Here is a 24,222-nt window from a genome sequence, read left to right on the forward strand (position 1 = left end):
ACAAAGAGACTTATAGTGTGTCAATTACCCCCTTTCCTGTTTTTGTGCAGTTTGTCCAGCAACAAGCGAAAATGAGGAATGATCCAAGCTTTAATTTATCCAGCTATAACAGTCAAGCATCCAGTCACACAGAAAAGTCTACATCACACAATCACAAAGCTGCTGTGTCAGTACACAGAACAGAGATTGCAGAGGAAAAACAAGATGGTTCAGAGGAAAAAAAATAGAAGAACCAGATCGAGAGTGCCCGATTCATAAAAAGTCACACCCTCTAAAAAAATGTAAGTCATTTAGAGACAAACCAATTGAGGAGCGTCGAGCCTTTCTCAAAGAGCATCGCATCTGTTACAGATGTTATGGTTCAATGCAGCATATTGCAAAAAATTGTAAGGTGGCAAGTCAAGTGTGCTGAGTGTGACAGTCCTAAGCACATATCAGCGCTTCATCCAGGTCCTGTTCCTGTCTCAAAATGCGACACCTCAGAGAGAGCAGTTACTGAGGAGAAAACAGCAGTGCTCTGTAAGTGCACAGAGGTATGTGGTCAGAGTGAAAGCTCACGCACTTGTTCTAAGATCTGTTTAGTGGAAGCTTATACAGAAGGCCAAAAAGACAAAGCATTGAAAATGTACACAGTGATTGATGAAGAGAGTAATAAGTCCCTAGCTAAGACAGAGTTCTTTGACTTGTTTGAAATCAACACCTCACCCACCCCGTACACTCAAATTGCTCGTACAGCTGAGAGCTTTTTCATACAGTCCATGGACGGAGAGACAAAAATCAAGCTGCCCCCTTTAATCGAATGTGACTCAGTTCCAGATGACTAATCTGAGATCCCTGCATCTGAGATCGCTCAGTACCACCCTCATCTTCTCCCAATTGCAGACAAAATCCAACCTGTTGATCATCATGCTCCAATCTTCATACCCCACGGAAGGGATATCCTCCGAGTTCATAAGATGCGTGAACAGATAAACGGCCCCAGCAATGCTCCTTATGCCCAAAGACTGGACTTGGGTTGGGTTATAGTGGCGGAGATATGTTTAGGTGACTCTCACAGCACAACAGAGATTAATGTATACAATACACATATGTTAGAAAACGGACGCACAACTTACTTCGAACCAAGTCTAAACACTATTACAGTGAAAGAAGACTGAAGTGTTAGGCCTCAGCTAAACACACGAGCAGTTGCAAACATTGCAGACTCCACAGTTCACACAGACAAGCTAGGTCAGTCTGTGTTTGACAGAACAGAGTCAGATGAGTAGGTAGCATTGTCTATAGATGACACAGCTTTTCTAACACTTATGGATGGTGCAGTTAGTCAGAACAAGGAAAACATTTGGGTGGCTTCTTTACCCTTCCGCTGTCCAAGTAGGAGGCTCACAAGCAGCAGAGATCAGGCCTTAAAACGCTTCAACTCACTGAAAAAGACTTTGGAAACGAAGCCAAAAATGAGCGAGCACTACATCCAGTTCATGCAGAATATACTGCATAACGATTAAGATGAGCTTGCTTCCCCTCTGCCAGAAGAAGGGGGTGATACGTCTCTCAACCGGTTGGTTTCTTTCAGCTTGTCCCTTTCGGGTTCGCCACAGCGTGTCATCTCAGATGAACGCATATATATGTTTGGCACAATTTTTACGCCGGATGCCCTTCCTGATGCAACCCTTCTCAGGGAGTGGAGGCCCCAGTGGGATACGAACCCACAACCCCTGGTTTACCAAACCAGTGCTCTAACCACTGAGCTACGGGGTCTCTCAACCAAGTGCTACTAAGTGGACCTGATCTTAACAACTCACTGTCAGGAGTGCTTCTGCAATTTAGAAGAGAGCCGATTGCGCTGACAGCGGATGTGCAGCAAATGTTGGATTGCTTTGAGGTGTGTGAAGACCACAGAGACTACCTCCGATATCTCTGGTTTGAAGACAATGACATCACAAAGGCTGTAGTTGAATACTGGATGAAAGTGCATGTTTTTGGGAACAGCCCTTCACCAGCTGTGGCCATTTACTGTATGCGACGAGCAGCAAAAGAGGTTGAACAAGAGCACAGTACAGATGCCAGACAGTTTGTTGAAAGACAGTTTTTTGTTGGCGATGTGCTCACATCTGTTCCCACTCCAATATAAGCAATAGACCTGTTAACGAGAACTAAAAACATGTTTGCAGAATCCAACCTGCGTCCCCACAAAGTGACTTCTAACTGTAACCTGGTCATTGAAGCACTTTCTGTGGAGGACCGTGCCAAAGACTTGAAAGATTTGGACCTTGGAACAGATCCTCTCCCAGTACAAAGGAGTTTAGAACTCTGTTGGAACCTACAAACTGACAGTTTTACTTACCTTGTATGAAATGAGACAAAGCCATTCATGTGCTGGGGAGTACTGTCAACAGTCTGTATGACCCCTTGGGTTTTGCTGCTCCCGTTGTCATGCAAGGCAAAGCAGTACTCCGAGAACTGTCATTTGAAGAGACAGACTGGGATGCACCTCTTCTCCAGAAAAAGAGGAGATATGGGTCTCATGGAAAGACTCATTAAAAGCTCTTGAGGATCTACAAATCAAAAGGTGCTACAGTCTCGGATCGCTAAGTGCCTTGGAAAGAAATGAGCTGTGTATTTTCTCTGATGCAACTACTGTAGCTATAGAGTCATTCTTTAGACAGTCGAGGTCAGTACCATGTAGGTTTTGTGATGGGAAAGTCCAAACTTGCACCCCATCTGTCATGGTCCTGCCGGTCCCAGCCCTGGCTGTGCAAGTCCCCTACACACCTGCGTTGATTAGGAGGCCCATACCTGCATCTCATCGGCGATAATGAACCCCAGTACTTATAGGACCCAGCGGGCTTCTCCTCTGGACAGTTGTATGAAAAACAATGTAAACAAAAGCTAGCAGACACGTTTTGGAAAAGGTGGAAAGGTAAATATTTGTATACTCTGCAGAAACGCACAAAATGGACTGAAAACCGGACCAATGTCAAAGAAGAAGATGTTGTCCTGTTTAAGGATGTTCAGGCACACAGGAATGAATGGCTGATGGGACTGATAGAGAAAACTTTACCCAGCAGTGACAAGAAAGTCCGCAAAGTGGAAGTGCGGATTGTTAAAGAAGAAGAGACTACGAAGGTGTTCTTGAGACCTATTTCAGAGATTATGGTTGTGATGTTTCATGAATATATTGGTATTTGAAGTGACTATATCAAGTGGGGAGTGTAATGTCTCTAGTTAAAAGATTTGTAAATTTCACAAGAAAAATGTTTATTTCATGATGTGATTTGTTAAAATGCTTTAAAAGAAAAAGCGTCAGTGTGACACCTCTTGACGTGTTAGGATCATTCCGTTTCTAGGCGGAGTGAGTGCACTGTACGTCAATAAAGGATCTTTGATGTAGCTACAGTGAAAATATGAGCATGGTGAACATTAAGTATGAGAACAACTCATAACTATGATATGATATGATGAACTATGATAATTTGCACTCACATTCACACCTACAGACAATTTAGAGTGTTCAATTAACCTACCATCCAGGATTTTGGAATTTGGGAGGAAACCGGAGTACCTGGAAAAAACCCAAACAGAAACGATTTGAACCCGGGTCCTAAGAACTGCTAGGCAAACATCCTAACCGTTCACTCACCATGCCACCTGTTATATTCCTACTGCAGAATTTCAGAAAAAGGTTGCTGTTGCACCCTGACTAAATCTTTCATAACATCACGAAGACTGTCTATACAAGTCAGAGAAAATTTTGACTTCAGTTCATCTCCAATCAGGTTGAGCTTTTCAGCATTTTTGTGTTATGATAAAAGAAAAAACTTATTGCCCATCCAGATAACTAACAGAAATTCTCACATTTTCTCCATAAATATTCCAATGTGTCTTGGAGGTCTATAAATTATTAAAACAACAAGCTTTGGATCACTCTACACTAAAATAAGAGATATCTAAAAGATTTTATTGACAGCACGATGGTACAACTTGTTAGAGCGTTGGCCTCACAATTCTGAGGACCAGGGTTCAAATCCTGGCCCCACAAGTGTGGGTTTTCTCTGGGCACTCCGGTTTCCTCTCACATCCGAAAGACATGCAGAAATTATAGACTTAAAATTGCCCTAAGGTGTGATTGTGAGTGTGATTGTTATCCGTCTCTTTGTGCCCTGTGATTGGCTGGCAACCAGTTCAGGGTGTACCCCGCCTCCTGCCCGATGACAGCATGGATTGGCTCCAGCCCTCACATGAACCTCGTGAGGATAAGTGGCTCAGAAAATGGATGGACGGATAAAAAGGTTTTATTCATTTCTTTACACTAAAACATTTAAATATGGCAGCAACTCCATCACCTTTCCCCCCCATTCAACACTTGTCCATGAGACAAACATTTGTTGGTGCTCCCTCATTAAGAATGGTGCTAAAGCTACATTCAGTGAACCATGTTTTAAGGCATAATAATGTCATTACTGGCATAATAATGTCATTACTCAACAATTTGTTAATGAGTGATCAAATATTGATTAGAGAAAATCTCAGAGTGATAACAGTACAATAATAATGTAAGAATAATTTACTGTGAGGCTGACATGCTATACTCACTATGCTTGTTGCTGCACTTTGTCTCATTTCATTGATCAACTTTCTGTCCTTGTAATCACAGCAGTTAAAAAAAAAAAAAAAAAAAAAAAATGCATTCACCCCCCCAGGGCCTGGATTTATTCCCAAAAATGTCAGATTGCAACTATCAGTTAGACTGGAAATTAAGATTCTTTATGGGCACAAATGGGGCATGGTGACCCTTGGTGGATGGTTGTTTCCACCGTAGTTAAATGGGAGGAGCTGAACGATGGCAAGGTTACAGGTCAGAGGATATTTTACTTGATAAGCCCAGAACGCCTTACAAACCACATCTCCCATTTCAAATTGATAATATAGCAGATATGCAGGAGTTACATCAATAAATACGATGCAGAATGTGCCTTCTGATTTTTGCATTGTTGCTTTTCATCTCTTTCCGGCGCTGTGACATCACACGAGGCAAACATCCTGTTCAATCACCGTTTTCCCGTGCTGTTGTTTCAATCCTTCTACACTTGTTATAGCCTAGCAAGCATTCTAAACTGTGCTGATCACTTCAAACCTGCATGTTTTGATAAAGACTGGAGAAAGCATTGGCTACACAGGCAGAAGCAGAACTCAGCTGCGGTGCCAACTATTTTTCTTACAGGCATCGGGATCTCAACCCGAAAAGAGAACTAGACCTCAACCGTTGGTAAGAGAACTAAATATCGCAGCCACAACGATGCAGCAGTAAACTGGCGCATACAGGAGGTGAGCATTTCCTTGTATATACCTACAACTACTGAGGTTACTATGGATTGGGGATTAAGAATAAAAAATACCCACACAGTACTTTTCAGTATTGGTTCTTTGTGATAAAGAAGGAGCTAAGACGAAAGGCGAAGCTCTCAATTTCTCTCCCTGTTTATCTATTTTCCTACCCTCACCTATGGTCACGAGCTGTGGGTGGTAGCTGAAAGAAGAAAATCCCAGATACAAGTGGATGAAATGGGTTTTCTCTGCAGGGTGTCCGGGTCCTTCCTTAGAGTTAAGGTGAGAAGCTCGGTCATTTGTGAGGAGTACAGAGTAGAGCTGCTGCTTCTGCACAATGAGTGGAGACAGATGAGGTGGCTGGGGCATCTGATTCGGATGCCTACTAGACACCTCCTGATGAGGGCATGTCTCACCAGGAGGATACCCCTGCGACAACACAGGACATGCTGGAGAGAATACGTCTCTCAGATGGCCTGGGAATGCCTCAATATTCCTCTGGGAGAGCTGGATGAAGTAGCTGGGGAGAGGGAAGTTTGGGCATCCATACTCACGCTACTGCCTACGTGACCTGCTCAGACAAGCGGTATAAAATAGATGGATAAACAAAGAAAACAGGAATTTTAACTGACCCAATAACATCTTTGTCATCTGACCTTGAATGGGTCAAAATGTGGGAGATGGGCATCGTGTGAGTTGGATTAAAACATTGATAAGTTTTTCATCTTGTCAGTGATATCCAGGAGAGCTGGATGAGATGGACTGGGAGTCTTGTGTTGGGGTTTGAGTTGATTTTTTTTTTCCCCAGCTCCAGGGATGGGTGGAGGGGGCAAACTGATTGTTTTGGTCAAGTTGAAGACTCTTTTTAAATTTGTTGTATTTCAGAGTTGTTTCTTCTGCTGTTCTGTGTCATCTTGTCCAATGTTTATCTTTACAAGCACAGAGTAAAAAATGTTGGTAGCTAATAATTTAAACCGTTGTTTATTTGAACAGAAACTGTCTGCCTTGTAGAAGTGTCTGTGTTCCCAAAAATGCAACCATTGTCAAATAAGATAACTGAATTGAGCAGTATACATATTTTGAACATCTGTTCACCTTTCATAATAAGATGAAACATTCATCATCTTGTAATACTGTTAGTTGATGTCCACTTAAAAAAAACACCTTGACGTTCAGACAATCCACTTTCTCAGGAGATCAATAAAATCCTGTTTCAGTCCCTCTGATTGCTGCTTCACAACACGTAAGGCTTCTGTATGTATTATGACAGATTTCACTGTTGGCTGCTCAGTAGTGATACTCGTGATTTTCTTTGAGATATTGGACACCATCACAATTAGAATCATCTTTAATCGCCAAGTATGTCAAAAATGAATGAGGAATTTGTCTCAGGTTGCTGAAATACATGTCGAGTACGACAACAGACAAAGTAAATTGACAGAGAATACTTTTGACACATAAGGATATTGTGATAACAGCTACAGATCAAGAAGGGTTGGTAGTAATCTTGCAATGATAGAACACTTTTTTTGACAATTGTGCAAAGGATGCAGAGTGCCCTAACCTTGATGACCTGTGAGAATGCCGAAGAGTAATATTCCAATGGAATGACTATTGTGCAAAGCACGTCAAGACTTTAACGAATATATGCAGTTTAAAGTGACTAGTTGTGTGATAATCTGGGACAATGCCGATTGTGTAAATAATACCGATACGCTGCAGGCGATTGTGCAAGTGGTGCAGATGCTATTCAGGTACGAGAGGTTAGTATTGCTCAACAACAGATGTGCAGATGGTGCAACGTGGTGAGACTACTGCAGTGAGTGCACAAGTAATGTATAATATATAATAATTGACCAGACAAAATGTGACAATTCAAGTCAAAAAATTAGCAGCATTTTACAGTTGAATTGTAAGATAGCTTTTTAAGAAGTTAATTGCAAGACGGAAGAAGCTGCTGAATCCCTGCTAGTTTTAGTTTGCGTTGTTTAGTAGTGCCTAGCCGAGGGAAGGAGGTGGAAAAGATGGTGACCAGGGTGTGGAGGGTCCGAGAAGATTTTGCCTGCTCGTCGTAGTTCGCATGGCATGCAATTCCTGGGTAGGTGGGTAGGGTGGTGCCGACAATCCTTTCAGCAGTTTTCATTGTCCGTTGCAGTTGCAGTTTGCTTTTTTGGTGGCGGCACCAAAACCATACCGTAATAGAGGGATACAGTACTAACTCGACGACCACTGTGTAAAATTGTCAACAGCTCTTATGGCAGTGCAAGTTGTTGTCTTCCAGTCAGGTCCTGAGAGACTGTAATTCCCAGGAACTTGAAGGTCTGTTTTTTGTTGTTGTTGGATATCTGTGTTTTGAATTTATTTTTTCCTGTTGCTGCAGCTACTGTCCACAACAGTTTACTCCTTGGGGTTGAAAAAATTTTATGAAGGGTCAACAAATTTATTAATTTCAGCAGTAATTTGTTGGCGCTGGGATAAGCCTGATGTCTGCTATCCCATATCTTTTGTCTTTCCTCCTAGCGAATTCCAGGGAGGGCTGCTGGCTGATTCCACAGGCGACAACCATCTCATTTGTGTAGCTAATTAGCTGTGTGTTAACCTGTTCCTGCCCATTAATTTGAGACATTTGTAATGTTTTTTAATTCCCTAACTTTCTATTTAACTAAACTTACATTTCAGGGTGTTGCATTCTCATCTCCAGTGATGCCATTTTCTGATGAAGCTTGTAATAGTCTTCAGTGGAATGTAAGGAATCTTGTTGCTTATAACAAGGTTATGCTAGTTGAAAGCTGTGGCCAGATTATGCTAAAGAGTATAGACAAATGTAGAAGTATGGTCGACTATCTACAAAAAAGTACAGTCCTACAGATTTAAAAAATATCCAGGAGTTGATGCTTCTGATTTCTTTAGAAGAAACAAAATGAAAAATGCAAGCAAGGGCAAGCTCCAGTAGCAAATGTGTCTGCACTGTACTTTAGCAAAATATTGCCAGAGGCTAGTTTTGTGCGTGTACCCACCACCTTTTGATTTCAGTAGGTGTCCGCGTTGTTGTCAAAACACAAGACTGGCCATTAATCAACCTCAAGCTATCACCGACATAGTTCAGTGGTGAAGTCGATGTCTCGACTAGTCTGTTTACCCATACGACATAAGTACTTTCTATTCCAATAAATGGCCTCCTGCACAAAACCATTAACATTTTCCCCATAGTCTCATTCTTTCTTTGTCGTTAAGACGGGCACACAATAAAACAAAAACACGCAGTTAGCCGTGGTCAGGATCTAATGGTGTGACTAAATATTCATCCAGAAGGTCAATTTATTTCACTTACAAAGTTAACTCTTTGTGCCATTCCATGTGGTTTCTAGAAATATTAAGAGACAGAGCTCACAAGTACACACCCACACACACACACACACCGGTGTAAGGAATAGATTAATGCACAAGGTTTCTGACATTGAAAAAAACCCTGGTGGCCCACTGAGAATTCACAGGCTATTATTTTCAAGCCAATAAATGATTTTACATTTTTTTCATAATAATAATTTCAAATAAAAAAAAACTTTCCTGTAACACAATGACAATTGGAAAAATAATGTTGCACCAAGACATGCAAAATCAACTGAAAATATGGTAATGTCCTCTGCTAATATTATGCAAACAAAGATGGAGTTGCCCGCAACTCTTGTGAGGATAAGTGGCTTGGAAAACAAAAAAAGAAAAGAAGGAGTTGATAGGAGACCAGAAAAGCACACTTGAATATTAAAAGGGTGCGTATATCTTTCCCATTTGATGTTGCTTAATTAATATTCCATGGTCTGTGTATTCTTGCAAACGTGAGGGATTGTGCTTCTACTCTTTTCATTCATTCGATTGGATTACCAATGCCATATTTGTGTGTAGGTGGGCCACAGCAGCCGCATTTGTGCTTCTGTACCATTGTGCATGTGCAAGCAAAAATTAACAGGCAGGATGTTCATGCCTACACAGTGAGAAGTTGAAGCAAATTATATCTGCCTGCTAGTGCTATTCGTCAGTTCGCAGATCCTATCAGTAAAATCTTCCTGGCCTTTCTCGCTCATCATTTTGAAAGAATTACACAGTCTGGGGAGACTGACACAAATGGGGAGGGAAATGGAAAATTAGACTGGATTGTAGGAGGAAGTAACACAAAAATAGGAGGGAAGGAGAATAGACATGATAAGAGATATTTTTAATATCGTCTAGCAGGTGCAAGCCATTGAACGCGAGACTGAAGGGAAAGAGGGATTTGAGGATAGTTTCATGGAAGAAAAAAGGTGGAAAATGGGCAAATATAAAAATATGAAAGCCATTTACACAAGATCTAATATAGCAATCGCTGTTTCTATTTTGGTTGACTGTTTGGGAAGAGGCAATTTGGCTTGAAAGCTCAGGAGAAAGTGAATCAGTTGAAGGATGGTTTGTACAGTATGTGACAGGTATTACTGATGAAGTGATGGTACTTAGAAACATTATTTCAGTACATTAGATGCTGACATATTCGCAGTCCAGCACTTGCATATTTTTGTGGAGCCTAACTTCTGTTGTTTTATGGTAAAATACTGTCTACAGTATAATGAGGAATACTGTATCTGCAACACTTACACATTTGACATTATCCAAGATTCCCGCATGAATTGTCAAGTTTAAACGGCTACTGTCAGGAAATGGATGATTTTTAGTATGTTATTAATGAGAAAACGGACCCATGCATTTTTTTCCTCCACAAAACCTGATTTTGACGTATACAGCTTTTTGTAACTCCCGCCATGAAAATCCTCTCGAGGGATTTGTTTTCAAGAAGAAGCAGGAAGTGACGTAAAGAACAGAGGCGCCCCCAAGTGGACTCATTTGTTTCCATTAGTTTTACCTCCGGGAAGGTAGTTCGTTGTTCCTTCGTGTTTGCCAAAATGCCGGCTCGTTGCATTGCTGGACATTGCTTGAACACTCGGGAGGATGGATTTACCTTTCATGAGTTTGCAAGAGACCCGGTTCGTCGTGAAAAATGGATTGCACGGGTGCAGAGGACAAGAGCTTCGTGGGTTCCAAATAGCAGGGAGGTGTGTATTCAGCTACTAAAAAATAATAGTTTGGGGCGTACCACGTAATCGGTCTCTCATAACGTAACAAAAGATCCGGGTACGAAATATGTCGATGTGCGCGTTGGACGCTGTCTGGCTGCTGCGTCACTTCCCCAGCAAAGGCTGCGCTTCGAGCTCGAGGGACGGTGGCGGCTCTGAAGAACCCAGCCGAGAATGCCTCTCTCAGCCGCATGCGCAGTAAAGCGCCCCGACTCGAAGGTGTTGTTCATCGCGTACTGTGGCGTCTATGAACAACCCCCTAAAGCAGCACGGCTCGGCTCCATTAATAGACAACACGACGCCGAAAATGAGCCACATCGGCTGAGGTGCCAGGTTCGGCGGTCACGGCTTCCGCGGAGGCTACGCGTCGGGCTTTGCAGACGGCGGCGGCTCTGAAGAACCCAGCCGAGAATACCTCACTCACAGTAAAGCGCCCCGTCTCGACGGTGTTCATCGCGTACTGGGCGTCTATGAACAACCCCCTAAAGCAGCACGGCTCGGCTCTCCCTCACTCAGCCGCCTGTGACCACAACGCAGTAAAGCGCCCCGGCTCGACTGTGTAGTTCATCACATACTGCGGCGGCTGTGAAGAACCCCCTAAAGGAGCACGGCTCGGCTCCGTCATAAGCCAGACCGGCCGGTTGCGATGAGCCGCGATGGCTCATCTCCGCCGCGGAAGTGGATTGGACGGGGATGCGGTTTGGCCGTGATCGCATATCATCTGAATATGGCTCCAAACAATAGTGTAATATTGCCCCAGTAACTTCACTTGGTTGTGTGGTGTTCTCCTTTTTGAAAAGAGCTTCCGTGTGAAGTAGGTCTTATGCCCATATTAAGTCATGACGACATAATTTCCTCATGTCCTCAGCTCTAGCCAGATGTGTCCTTGAGCACATCTCTCCACGTAGGCTAACCTTGATGAACTGCATACTGGAGACTTTGTAATAATCCATTGCCAGCTAGAACCGGTTGAGACAGTAACTCTTTGTCTAAGTGGAAAGCCCCGATCTCACACCACAGGTTTGACACCGCCCATAGTCCACCCTTCTGACAAGTTAAATGATGTGTGTTTTCTCTGTATCTTTGCACTTCTGATCTGCTCTCTACAGCCATTGTCTGTAACTCATAACTGCCCAGAATATTCTGTTAGTAAATTCTTCGACGAAACTGTTCATCATCACCAGCCTTTATTTGGATAACCAACAATCTCACTATCCAAAATTAAACGAACACGTGGAGGAAAAAAGCGTCCTCCAACAATTGGTGACGCCGGCGTGATTTCGGACTGAGGTTTTGGTTGACAGATAGAACATCGGCCGGCCAACAATTGATAAGGTAAGAGGACATTTATCCTCCAAAAATGATCTTCTGTCTGTTAACTGGGGTTGAGGTCCGTGTCACGTTTGAATTTGCGACATTGTGAAATTAGTCTCTGGCTGGTTGAACAGTAGGGGAAACTTTGGGTGGTATAGTCCTATGAATAGAGGTTGAAAAGCCTGAGACTCTGTGGACGAACCACTCTAGAAAGGGCTTAGACGAGCCCTGTGTTCGGAGGTTGTGCCAACACAAAAAGGTTTTAAATCCCGTGACTGCCAGACACAACAGCAGGTGGAGGGCCAGTCCAAAACTTTCTGGACCGAGAGGTTGTCACGTTCTTTTCGGAGAATCTTAGAGACTAGAATTCCTCATTCGAAATCAAAGGACCAAGTGTACACTGTAAAAATAAGTTAAGAATAACCCAGATGGACAGTGAAAATGCGCAATTACAGTCTTATGAGTAGAGGTTGAAAAGCCTTAGAGTGTGTGGGCGTACCACTCTAGAAAGGGTTTAGACGAGCCCTTTGTTTGGAGGTTGTGCCAACACAAAAAGGTGACTGCCAGACACACCAGTAGGTTGAGGGCCAGTCCAAAACTTTCTGGACCGAGAGGTTGTCTCCTTTTTTCAGAGAATCCTAGAGACTAGAAATCCTCATTCGAAATCAAAGGACTAAAATAAAGAGGCTCGAGCATTTTTTTTTAAATAAATAAATATAATAATAATAATAGTAATCCATCTGCGAGATGATATAAACTGTAGAAATTAAAGTGACCTTAATAAAATGGTCTAAGAAAGGTATGATGATACCCAATGTTGTTTTCCTTTCGGCTTGTCCCTTTCGGAGTCGCCACAGCGTATCATCTTAGATATATATGTTTGGCAAATTTTTTTACGCCAGATGATGATGATACCCAATGGTAATGGTAAAAATGGTAAAAAAAAAGGAGCATCCTTCGGCATCTGGTGGCTCGCGGGTGAGTGTCTTGCGCGCGCACACACACATAAGTGTAGCATAGTGAGGCAAGCGTGCGTGTGTGTGTGTGTGTGTGTGTGTGTGTGTGTGTGTGAGTGCAAGATCAACGGAGGCAGAACTGCTGTCTGCTGTTCTCATTCTTGTTTTTATATATTTGCATTTTTAACGCTGAGTTCGAGTTGTTGGCTGCGTGAGTGTGCAAGAAGGCACACCATCCGCGTTATTGTTGCTTTGTCACTTATCTGCCTCTGTTAGAAATAGAAAGACCTGTTGACTACAAAAACAAAAAAGAGAGAGAGGGGGGGTTCTATTTAAAACAAAATGGAGGGACAGTTCAATAGAGAAAGTGAATAGTTCAATTTGCGGCAAATACCAAACCATTCTGAACAATTGTTGCTAAGTGTACAAGTGAGAAATGCATGTGATGTGTGTGTTGGAGGGTTGCTTGAAAAAGAACGAGATAGTGAGAAAGAACCGTTGAAAGAATGGATGAAATGTTCTGAGAATGGTTCCCTCCATTGTCTTCGACTGCATGTTTGGTGACATTAATGAAAGAAAAGGAATAAGCTTGTGTTGAAAGAGTGGCAGCTCTAAAATTGGAAGTGGGAAAAAAATAACAGGTTGTCTTCAAAAGGTAGAAACGTGAGGGAGAATACAATGAAAGTTGTGGAAATGAAAGCATAAGCAAGAATGATGGCAATGGCATGTGCATTAAAGTTGTCCCGTTTGGCTGTCAAGGAAGAAAGTGTTGGCCTGGTACCGTCAACACCCAAATTGCCCTCCACGCCACCTCCTTACTTGGAGGAGAAATGGCTTTGGGCGTTGTCTCCAAGTAACCCATTTTGGACCTTACCATAAAGCCAAGAAAACTTTAAATGAACTTCAGGCTCCAGTATTGAATGTAATTGTGGGCCGACTCGAAGTAGATGTAGGCGATCAAACGTCTCTCACTCATGCACAACAGACATCGAACATGAATAGTTGCGGAAACTTTGGGTGCTGGAGTGACCGCTGCCATTAGAGAATTAGAAGGCAGATTGGAAAAAGTGGACGAATGCAGCCCTATGGGGGCACAAACCAGTGCAATCTGTAGGCCGGTCCCAAGCCCGGATAAATGCAGAGGGTTGCGTCAGGAAGGGCATCCGGCGTAAAAACTGTGCCAAACAAATATGAGCGTTCATCTAAAGAATCCCATACCGGATCGGTCGTGGCCCGGGTTAACAACGCCCGCCCCCGGCACTGCTAACCTGCAGGGCGTCGGTGGAAATTCAGCTACTGTGGGTCGAAGACAAAGAAGAGGAGGAAACCGGATCCAGCGTCAGAAGAAAAAGAGGAATGCACAGAGCCTACAACTGAGTGTAGGGACTTTGAATGTTGGGACTATGACAGGAAAAGCACAGGAGTTGGTTGACATGATGATTAGGAGGAAGGTTGATATTCTGTGCATCCAAGAGAGCAGGTGGAAAGGTAGTAAGGCTAGAAGTTTGGGAGCAGGGTTTAAATTATTCTACCACGGAGAAGATGGGAAGAGAAATGGAGTAGGGGTTATTTTAAAGGAAGAGCTGGCTAAGAATGTCTTGGAGGTGAAAAGAGTATCAGATCGAGTGATGAGAGTAAAATTTGAAATTGAGGGTGTTATGTATAATGTGGTTAGCGGCTATGCACCACAGGTAGGATGTGACCTAGAGTTGAAAGAGAAATTCTGGAAGGAACTAGATGAAGTAGTTCTGAGCATCCCAGACAGCGAGAGAGTTGTGATTGGTGCAGATTGTAATGGACATATTGGTAAAGGAAACAGGGGCGATGAAGAAGTGATGGGTAAGTACGGCATCCAGGAAAGGAACTTTGAAGGGCAGATGGTGGTGGACTTTGCAAAAAGGATGGAGATGGCTGTAGTGAACACTTATTTCCAGAAGAGGGAGGAACACATAGTGACCTACAAGAGCGGAGGTAGAACCACGCAGGTAGATTATATTTTGTGCAGACGATGTAATCTGAAGGAGGTTACTGACTGTAAAGTAGTGGTAGGGGAGAGTGTAACTCGACAGCATAGGATGGTAGTGTGTAGGATGACTCTGGTGGTGGGTAGGAAGATTAAGAAGACAAAGGTAGAGCAGAGAACCATGTGGTGGAAGCTGAGAAAGGAAGAATGTTGTGCGGCCTTCCGGAAAGAGGTGAGACAGGCTCTCGATGGACAACCGAAGCTCCCGGAAGACTGGACGACGACAGCCAAGGTGATCAGAGAGACAGGCAGGAGAGTACTTGGTGTGTGTCTGGTAGGAAAGGGGAGAAGGAGACTTGGTGGTGGAACCCCAAAATACAGGGAGTCATACAAGGAAAGAGATTAGCGAAGAAGAAGTGGGATACTGAGAGGACTGAGGAGAGGCGAAAGGAGTACATCGAGATGCGACGTAGGGCAAAGGTAGAGGTGGCAAAGGCTAAACAAGAGGCATATGAAGACATGTACACCAGGTTGGACACGAAAGAAGGAGAAAAGGATCTCTACAGGTTGGCCAGACAGAGGGATAGAGATGGGAAGGATGTGCAGCAGGTCAGGGTGATTAAGGATAGAGATGGAAATGTGTTGACTGGTGCCGGTAGTGTACTAAATAGATGGAAAGAATACTTTGAGAAGTTGATGAATGAAGAAAATGAGAGAGAAGGAAGAGTTGAAGAGGCAAGAGTGAAGGACCAGGAAGTGGAAATGATTACTAAGGGGGAAGTCAGAAAGGCACTACAAAGGATGAAAACTGGAAAGGCAGTTGGTCCTGATGACATACCGGTAGAGGTATGGAAGCAATTTGGAGAGATGGCTGTGGAGTTTTTGACCAACTTATTCAACAGAATACTAGCGGGCGAAAAGATGCCTGAAGAATGGAGGAAAAGTGTTCTAGTTCCCATTTTTAAGAACAAAGGGGATGTTCAGAGCTGTGGGAACTATAGAGGAATAAAGTTGATGAGCCACACAATGAAGTTATGGGAAAGAGTAGTGGAGGCTAGACTCAGGACAGAAGTAAGTATCTGCGAGCAACAGTATGGTTTCATGCCTAGAAAGAGTACCACAGATGCATTATTTGCCTTGAGGATGCTCGTGGAAAAGTACAGAGAAGGTCAGAAGGAGCTCCATTGCGTCTTTGTGGACCTAGAGAAAGCCTATGACAGAGTACCAAGAGAGGAACTGTGGTACTGCATGCGTAAGTCTGGTGTGGCAGAGAAGTATGTTAAAATAGTACAGGACATGTATGATGGCAGCAGAACAATGGTGAGGTGTGCCTTAGGTGTGACAGAGGAATTTAAGGTGGAGGTGGGACTGCATCAGGGATCAGCTCTGAGCCCCTTCCTATTTGCAGTGGTAATGGATAGGCTGACAGATGAGGTTAGACTGGAATCCCCTTGGACCATGATGTTCGCAGATGATATTGTCATATGCAGTGAAAGCAGGGAGCATGCAGAGGAACAATTGGAAAGATGGAGACATGCACTGGAAAGGAGAGGAATGAAGATTAGCCGAAGTAAAACAGAATGTATGTGCGTGAATGAGAAAAGTGGAGGGGGAAGAGTGAGGCTACAGGGAGAAGAGATAGCGAGGGTCGACGACTTCAAATACTTGGGGTCAACAATACAGAGCAATGGAGAGTGTGGTCAGGAAGTGAAGAAACGGGTCCAAGCAGGTTGGAACAGCTGGCGAAAGGTGTCTGGTGTGTTATGTGACAGAAGAGTGTCTGCTAGGATGAAGGGCAAAGTTTACAAAACAGTGGTGAGGCCGGCCATGATGTACAGATTAGAGACAGTGGCACTGAAGAAACAACAGGAAGCTGAACTGGAGGTGGCAGAAATGAAGATGTTGAGGTTCTCGCTCGGAGTGACGAGGTTGGATAGGATTAGAAATGAGCTCATTAGAGGGACAGCCAAAGCTGGATGTTTTGGAGACAAGATTCGAGAGAACAGACTTCGATGGTTTGGACATGTTCAGAGGCGAGAGAGTGAGTATATTGGTAGAAGGATGCTGAGGATGGAGCTCCCAGGCAAAAGAGCGAGAGGAAGACCAAAGAGAAGGTTTATGGATGTGGTGAGGGAAGACATGAGGGCAGTTGGGGTTAGAGAGGAAGATGCAGGAGATAGGCTAAGATGGCAAAAGATGACACGCTGTGGCGACCCCTAACGGGACAAGCCGAAAGGAAAAGAAGAAGAAGAAGAATTGGAAAAAGTGGACGACTTGAGAGCTGACCGATTCACACATTTCACTCAACTAGGACTGTAGAAGGCAGAATTAAACGGACACCAAAAGGTTCCATAAAATATCAGAAATCAACTTAAGAGAACCACTACAGAACATGAAGATAGAGTGAACGCTGAAGTGGAAACGGAAGACCGTACCCATTGCGCTAAACAACCAGCAGCCCGACTGAAAGGAGTAACAGGGAGTTGCTGTCTATGCTGCGGAACACGCAGCTAGAGGCTCTTCATGGGGAAACAGAAAACAGGTTGTATGTTGCTCAGTTACAATCAATTAGTTGAATTAAAGTCTCATGTCCAGAATCTTTCAGATGCCCAACCTGATTCCGTTTTGGGTCGAACCAGAGGTCCTGAAGACCCAGAGGAATCTTCCAAAGGCCCAGCTTTTCCTCCTCATCAGCGTGTGACTCGTTCCCAAATCTTGCAGGCACCCATGTTAGCCAAAGTTGACCTGGCTACTGGTAACTCTGCTATGTTTTACAAATCTTTCTTTCCCACTGATGTGAGTGTGTTGCTGCAGAAACTTCCACCCATGCAATCTGGTGGTGCCAATTGGCTTCAAGCAGTGCAGAGCGGTTACGGGACTCATGTTAACAGCAGATGACATCTGTTTTCTCCTTATACAACCATGTCCGCTTTCACAGTTGAGTACTCTGATGCAAAATTCTGGTTTTTCTTCTCTCCCCGATCATCAGGCTCTTACACGAGAAAATTATTTGACCATGTCTACAGCGTTAGATACTTTATTCCCGCTCCCTGAGTGCGTCATTCCAGATTTGGTTGCTCCCAAAGCAGATGAAGAGGCCGCAGCTTTTCTTGACTTTTGAGCAGAGATCTCCTCATCGCCACATGCCCTCTCATTAAATGGACTCATCCTGGAATTTCCGGCTGCTCGGCTCCCTCTGCCTCCGGTGCCACCTTCCAGTTCCCGCTTCCTGAACATTGGCCTGTGGCATGCACTACTGCCGACATCTACTGGGCAAGAGTGGATAATGACTCCAGTGGTTGGGTTGAAGCTGAACACTTTTGGACTCTCTGGTCACCTTGGGTTCGCAACCTCAGATCTTATGATATGGTAACTGATTGTATGCATTGCCCTCTATACTATGACAGATCAGGGGAAGAGATGTATAGTGAGGCGTTTCAGGAAATTGAAAACAACATATGGAAATTGAACATGGGTGATTTGTTTGCAGGCATACCAGGTGTCGCCTTTTCGGTGTTCCTGACTCTTGAACAACTCAAATGGTACATGATGGCGGATCCCACGGATCCTTCTATGTCTCCTTGTCACCCACATGACTCGTTGATGGTCTCGCCTCATCACACTGCGAAGGATCTCGGTCCGTTTGTCCTGCCATGCACACAGGCTACTGATTGGCAAAATTCATTTCACTCTCTATGGCTCTATTCCCCGTCACTTGATGCTTATTAGATTCAGTCTAATACATTTTTACCCACTTCTGTTTTGGAGCACTAACTTCTGGATAGGCACCATGGGCGTGAAACAACCGACAGTGATTTTGCTGGTCAACTTCATGATTCCCTTCCCACATCGCTGTGGTCCTAACCCTAACCTAACCCTCCCACTGATGTTGGTCTCTGCAACGTATCTCGCTCTGATTTTAACACCCCCATCTTCTCTGTTTAAAAGAAAAATACTGGAAAGTTTCGCATGCTCCATGACCTGCGAGCAATTAATGCGGCCGTGTTAACCCTCACTTTTCCCATCCCGAACCCTCACTCGGCACTATCCCAAATCAGCCCACACTCATTTCACTTGCATTGACTTGGCTAATGCTTTCTTTTGCATTCCGCTACATCCTTCCATGAATAATTTTTTTGCTCTGCTTTCACTTGGAATGGTGTTTGCTATTCCTACAATCACCTGCCTCAAGGGTTTGTCCTTTCACCTGGACTCTTCAATGACTGTCTTCGTCAGTTGCTGTCTCCGCTTGAATTGCCTCATGGGGTTCTCCTGGTGCAGTATGTGGATGACCTCTTGCTGGCGGCTCCATCTGAAACTTCCTGTCTCAAAGTCACTAGGTCTTTGCTTTCACTTTTGACCTCTGTTGGACTGAAGTGTTCCAAGTCCAAACTCCAAATTCCCCTACCACAGGTTTCCTTTCTCGGACGTCTGATCTCATGCCATGGCACAGGAATGTCTCCCTATCACAAAGATGGTATCCTCCATCACCCAAAACCAACACATGTCAAAACCATGCTGGCCTTTCTCGGTCTTTGCAACTACTCCAGGCATCATGTTCCAAACTTTGCTGAACTCACTCACCCACTCAGACGGATGGTCAAAGAACAAGGTATGCACAATCTTTCTAACACTCTTTGTTGGACCACGGAAGCAGACTCTTCCTTCATCTCCTTGAAACAACATCTTTCCACTGCCACAGCTCTTGCAAATCCTGATTACAGTCGCATGGTCTATCTTGACGTGTCTGAAAAGATCAGCAGTGTTTCTGCTGCTCTTTATCAGAAAGGGGAAAGAGGAATTCGACAAGTTTGTCTGTTTGCATCAAATCCATTGGAAAAATATGAGCAAAGACACTCAAATTGCGCTTCTTTCGCATCTGCTCTAGCCAGAGTGATTCAGAAGACATCTCATATTGTTCTTCATCACCCGCTGACTGTGTGAACATCACACAGTACAGTCCAGTACGTTACGAGTCAAGCTTTCACCAAGACCGGAGGAAGACAGAGGAAAATTTAAGCAATTTTAACACAACCACATATTCGCTTTACTCAGGAAAGGGGTAAACATGGCTGAAGGTCTGCTCGGAGGAGAACCACATTGTTGTGTGCAAAAAACTGGAAAACTCACTCCGCAATGGACTCTACTAGACACCTCTTGACAACCCGGACTTGATTCTTTTCACAGACGGATGTTGCTTCAAAGGCAACGATGGCCTACAATCTGGATTTGCAGTAACCCAACCCACAGAAACAGGTTTTGAAGAAGTGCAAGCAGAAAGAATTCCAGGCTCCCAGACAGCACAAAGAGCAGAAATTTTAGCATTAACGGCAGCTCTCAAGTTGGCAAAAAAAAATAAAAATAAACAGTCAGTTAACATTTACACAGATTCGGCGTATGCACACATGACAATTCATGTCACATTAAAAGAATGGCAGCGAAACGATTTCCAAACTGCAACCGGTACACCTATTAAACATCAGGACGACATTCTCGAATTGCAAGATGCTTTAATGCTCCCGACAGCAGTTGCAGTCCTTAAATGCAAAGGTCACTCTCAAACCAATGATTTTGTATCAGCAGGAACCGAATCAGCAGATTGAGCAGCAAAAAGGTTGCGGGGTACCGACCAACACTCCAACTAACTGTAAGTGAGTCTGAATGTGAGAATCAGCAAGAGGTGACAGTAAGTTGTAGCAGAAAAAACAAGTCCAGAAGAAAAGTGTGTGGAAGTCAAAAAGGGGTGTCAAAGTTGAGAATGGCATATGGCGAAAAGAGGGTACGTGCATTCCATCTCAGACACAATTGAAATGAATTAATTAAATAAAAAAATTTTTAATAACATGGAACATGCCATGTAGGTGTGGATGAAACATTGAGACAATTCCATGGCTGGTGGCATCCTTTCATGAGACAAATTGTTAAAGGTGAACTACAGGACTGCAGCGTTTGCAGTAGGTATAACAGTATGCCTACAATGAAACCACACCAGGGAGTCCACGATCCGGATGTGGACGCCCCTGGTCAGGTGATTTCAATAGGATCTTACTAACATGATTAAAACAGTGTCAGGTTACCGGTATTTGCTAGTCATAGTAGATTCCTTTTCACGATGGCCAGAGCCATTTCCTGGCAAATCTGAAACAGCACGCACAGTGTTAAAACATTTGGTTAATCACTACATTCACAACCAGACGCTCCCCTCAAAATGAATACTTGTGAAGCTGTGTGGTTAAAAGTAACTAAACATAAATAGTCTGAACCTAGGTGTACAGGTCCCTTTCAGGTCACGGAGCAGACACCCAAAGCTGTATGTCCTGCAGGAAAGGGGGACACGTGGTTCTACATCTCGTCTCCACAACCCGCCAGATCCACCTCAGGTTCAGCAATCGCTCCACCTAACGACAACCGGAAAACCACGTCTTCTCAAGTGCCGGCTGACACCCGTTGATGACATCATTCGACAAGGAAGCTGACTGCGCCCCAGCTCGACTCATCCCAGAGGAAAAGGCCCCATGCCCGATGCACCACCCACTCCGGACGATGACGACGCTGGCAGCTTTCTTTAATTTTGTTCATTTCAAGTGTCAGACTCTTTCGAGTCCGAAAGGGGGATTGAAGTAGGTCTTATGCCCATATTTAGTCATGACTACATAATTTACTCCTGTCCTCAGCTCTAGCCAGATGTGTCCTTGAGAACATCTCTGCACGTAGGCTAACCTTGATGAACTGCATACTGGACACTTTGTAATAATCCATTGCCAGCTAGCACCAGTTGAGACAGTAACCCTTTGTCTAAGTGGAAATCTCTGATCTCACACCACAGGTTTGATACCACCCATAATCCACCCTTCTGACAAGGTAAAGGATGTGTGTTTTCTCTGTATCTTCGCACTTCTGATCTGCTCTCTACCACCATTGTCTGTAACTCATAAGTGCCCGGAATATTCTGTAAGTAAATTCTTTGAAGAAACTGTTCATCATCTCCAGCCTTTATTTGGATAACCAACATTCTCACTACCTGAAATTAAACAAACAAGCAGAGGAAAAAAGCGTCCTCCAACACATGTCAGAAGGGGCGTGTTCGTCTCCCATAGTTAGGGTGCACCGCTTGTTTTCATTGGTGAATATCTGGGTGACGTCACGGACGGAGGATGCAGCCAATATGGCGACGACTTGGATATCGTAGAATGACACTTCTGCAACTTTGCGCATGGATGACGCGCTCTCAGCTCACATTTATTTTTTCGTATAGACATTGAAGTGAATAATGTTATATGTATTTTTCATTACAATATCTATTTTACAATGTTTACAGTTACATACATTTTTTGAAGTCCTGGCGCCCTTTGCACAATGATCATTGCACTGTACTATTGCGCTATCAGCTAACTGCTCTAAATTCTAGAGGACTTCGCATCCTTTGCAAAATTTAAAAAATAATAATAATCTGTCGTTGCCAGATTACTATCACCCCTTATTGTTCCGTGACTGTCACCGCAATGTCAATTTCTGTTGTCATCATGTATGTTACACAAGAGTGGCTTCAACTACCAGATACAAATCCCTTGTATGTTTCCGGTAAACTCAAGAAATAAAGATGATTCTAGTGTTTATACGGATTTCAATTTAAAAGCTGTATCTCTTCCAAGTGGCAATTCTAATCACTTTTTGGGTGACCCCCACTATTTGCAAAGTTTCACTATTTATGGTCAGCTTCTCTCCCTATTCCCTGTGAATCGTGGCTGCCCACTCACAGAATGGGACCTGCCTGCAGTAGTGGACCCAGAAAGTCTATTCATTATTATAGAGGCAAAAATATTAAATAATACACAACTGTTAATGTATGCACCTTAACATGGTGGAGGGGATTGTGTGTCCCAATAATCCTAGGATCTGAATGGTTTGGGGCTTCACACCCCTTGTAGGGTCACCCATGGCAAACAGGTCCGAGGTGAGGGACCAGACAAAGCATGGGTCCATAAACCCCTATGATGAGTACAAATAATGGATCTAGGATTCTGTTGCCCAGACCTGGGTCACCCCTCTGGAGCCTGGCCTGGAGGTGGGGCTCGAAGCCTTGCACCTGGTGGCTGGGCCTGCACCCATGGGGCTCGGTAGCATGGGTCACTCTTCCCATGGACTCACCACCTGTCAGAGGGGCCACTGGGGTCGGGCATAGTGTGAGCTGGGTGGTGGCCGATGGAGGACCTTGTCAGTCCAATTCCTGGTTACAGAAACTGGCTCTAGGAACGTGGAATGTGAGCTCTCTGTTAGGGAAGAAGCCTGAGCTGGTGTGTGAGGTCGAGAAATTACAACTCGATATAGTTGGGTTTACCTCCACACAAGGCTTTTGTACCAGTCCTCTTGATAGGGGTTGGACACTTTTCCACTCTGGAGTTAACCATAGTGAGAGGCAGCGAGTAGGTGTGGGTACACTTATTGCCCACCGACTCAGCGCCTGTTTGTTGGAGTTCCCCCCAGTGGACCAGAGGGAAACCTCCCTCTGCTTTTGGGTTGGGGGACGGGTCCTACCTTTTGTTTGTGCCCATGTGTACCAAACAGCAGTTCAGAATAGCCACCCTTTTTGGAGTCCTTGGAGAGGATGTTGGAGAGCACTCCAGCCTCATACTCCATCTTTGATGGGGGATTTCACTGGTCACGTGGGCAATGACAGTGAGACCTGGAAGGCCCTGATTGGGAGGAACGCGCACCCCCCGACCCCGCTGCCCCCCGCCACCGATCTTTTATTGGGCTTCTTTGCTCACCATGGGGTGTCCATAACAAAAACTAAGTTCAAACAAGGATGTCCATATGCGCACTTGGCACCAGGACACCCTGCGTCACCGTTCGATTATTGACTTTGTGATCAAGTCATCAGACTTGCAGCCACGTGTCATGGACATTCGGGTGAAGAGAATGGCGGAGCTGTCCACTGATTACATCTGGTGGTGAGTTTGCTCCGATGGTGGGGGAAGATGCTGGTACGACTTGGCCAGCTCAAATGTATTGAGAGGGTGTGCTGGGAACGTCTCGCAGAATCCCTGTTAGAAGGAGTTTAAATTCCCACCTCTTGCAGAACGTCACCCATGTTCCAAGGGAGGAAGGGGACAATGAGTCCGAGTGGACCATGTTCCACACCTTGATTGCTGAGATAGTCGACCGGAGGTGTGGCCGTGAGGGAGTTCGTGCCTGTCGTGCCAACAATGCCTGAACCCGTTCGGGGACACCAGCTACTACTATGACACAAAAAAATGTGAGAATTAGTTTGCCTGTATAAGCAAATGTATGTGGCTATTTGTCGAATTTTTTAAACTTGTCTTATGATATGAAAATATAAAGTTAATAGCTGTTCTGACAGAATTTGGCTTATGGTGGCCGCTCAGGATCACCAGTCAAAATGGCCTAATGACCCTGGTTAAACAAATGATGACCAATAGCATATAAAAAAACTGCAAATTACCTTAAAGTAAAAAGAAAGTTATTTTTTTGTAACCATTGGAATTCAATATTGAATTGCAATGACCTATCGATTCCATGAAGACGTTCTTCTTGGACCCTT

General features: G+C 44.1%; 1 protein-coding gene and 1 long non-coding RNA gene across 4 annotated transcripts in view; one reads left to right on the top strand and one right to left on the bottom strand.

Annotated features, from left to right (window-relative positions):
• The window catches only part of LOC133506643 (tumor suppressor candidate 3), a 142,379-nt gene that overhangs the window by 30,161 nt on the left and 87,996 nt on the right, over positions 1–24,222 (bottom strand). The gene's annotated exons all lie outside the window — the stretch shown is intronic.
• Positions 2,395–5,325, top strand: LOC133506646 (uncharacterized). The gene is made up of 3 exons (XR_009796569.1): positions 2,395–3,126; positions 4,182–4,289; positions 5,222–5,325. It is a non-coding gene; the product is annotated as an uncharacterized LOC133506646 (long non-coding RNA).

Source organism: Syngnathoides biaculeatus, chromosome 9, assembly GCF_019802595.1.
Source record: "Syngnathoides biaculeatus isolate LvHL_M chromosome 9, ASM1980259v1, whole genome shotgun sequence".
NCBI classification, from domain to species: Eukaryota; Metazoa; Chordata; class Actinopteri; order Syngnathiformes; family Syngnathidae; genus Syngnathoides; species Syngnathoides biaculeatus.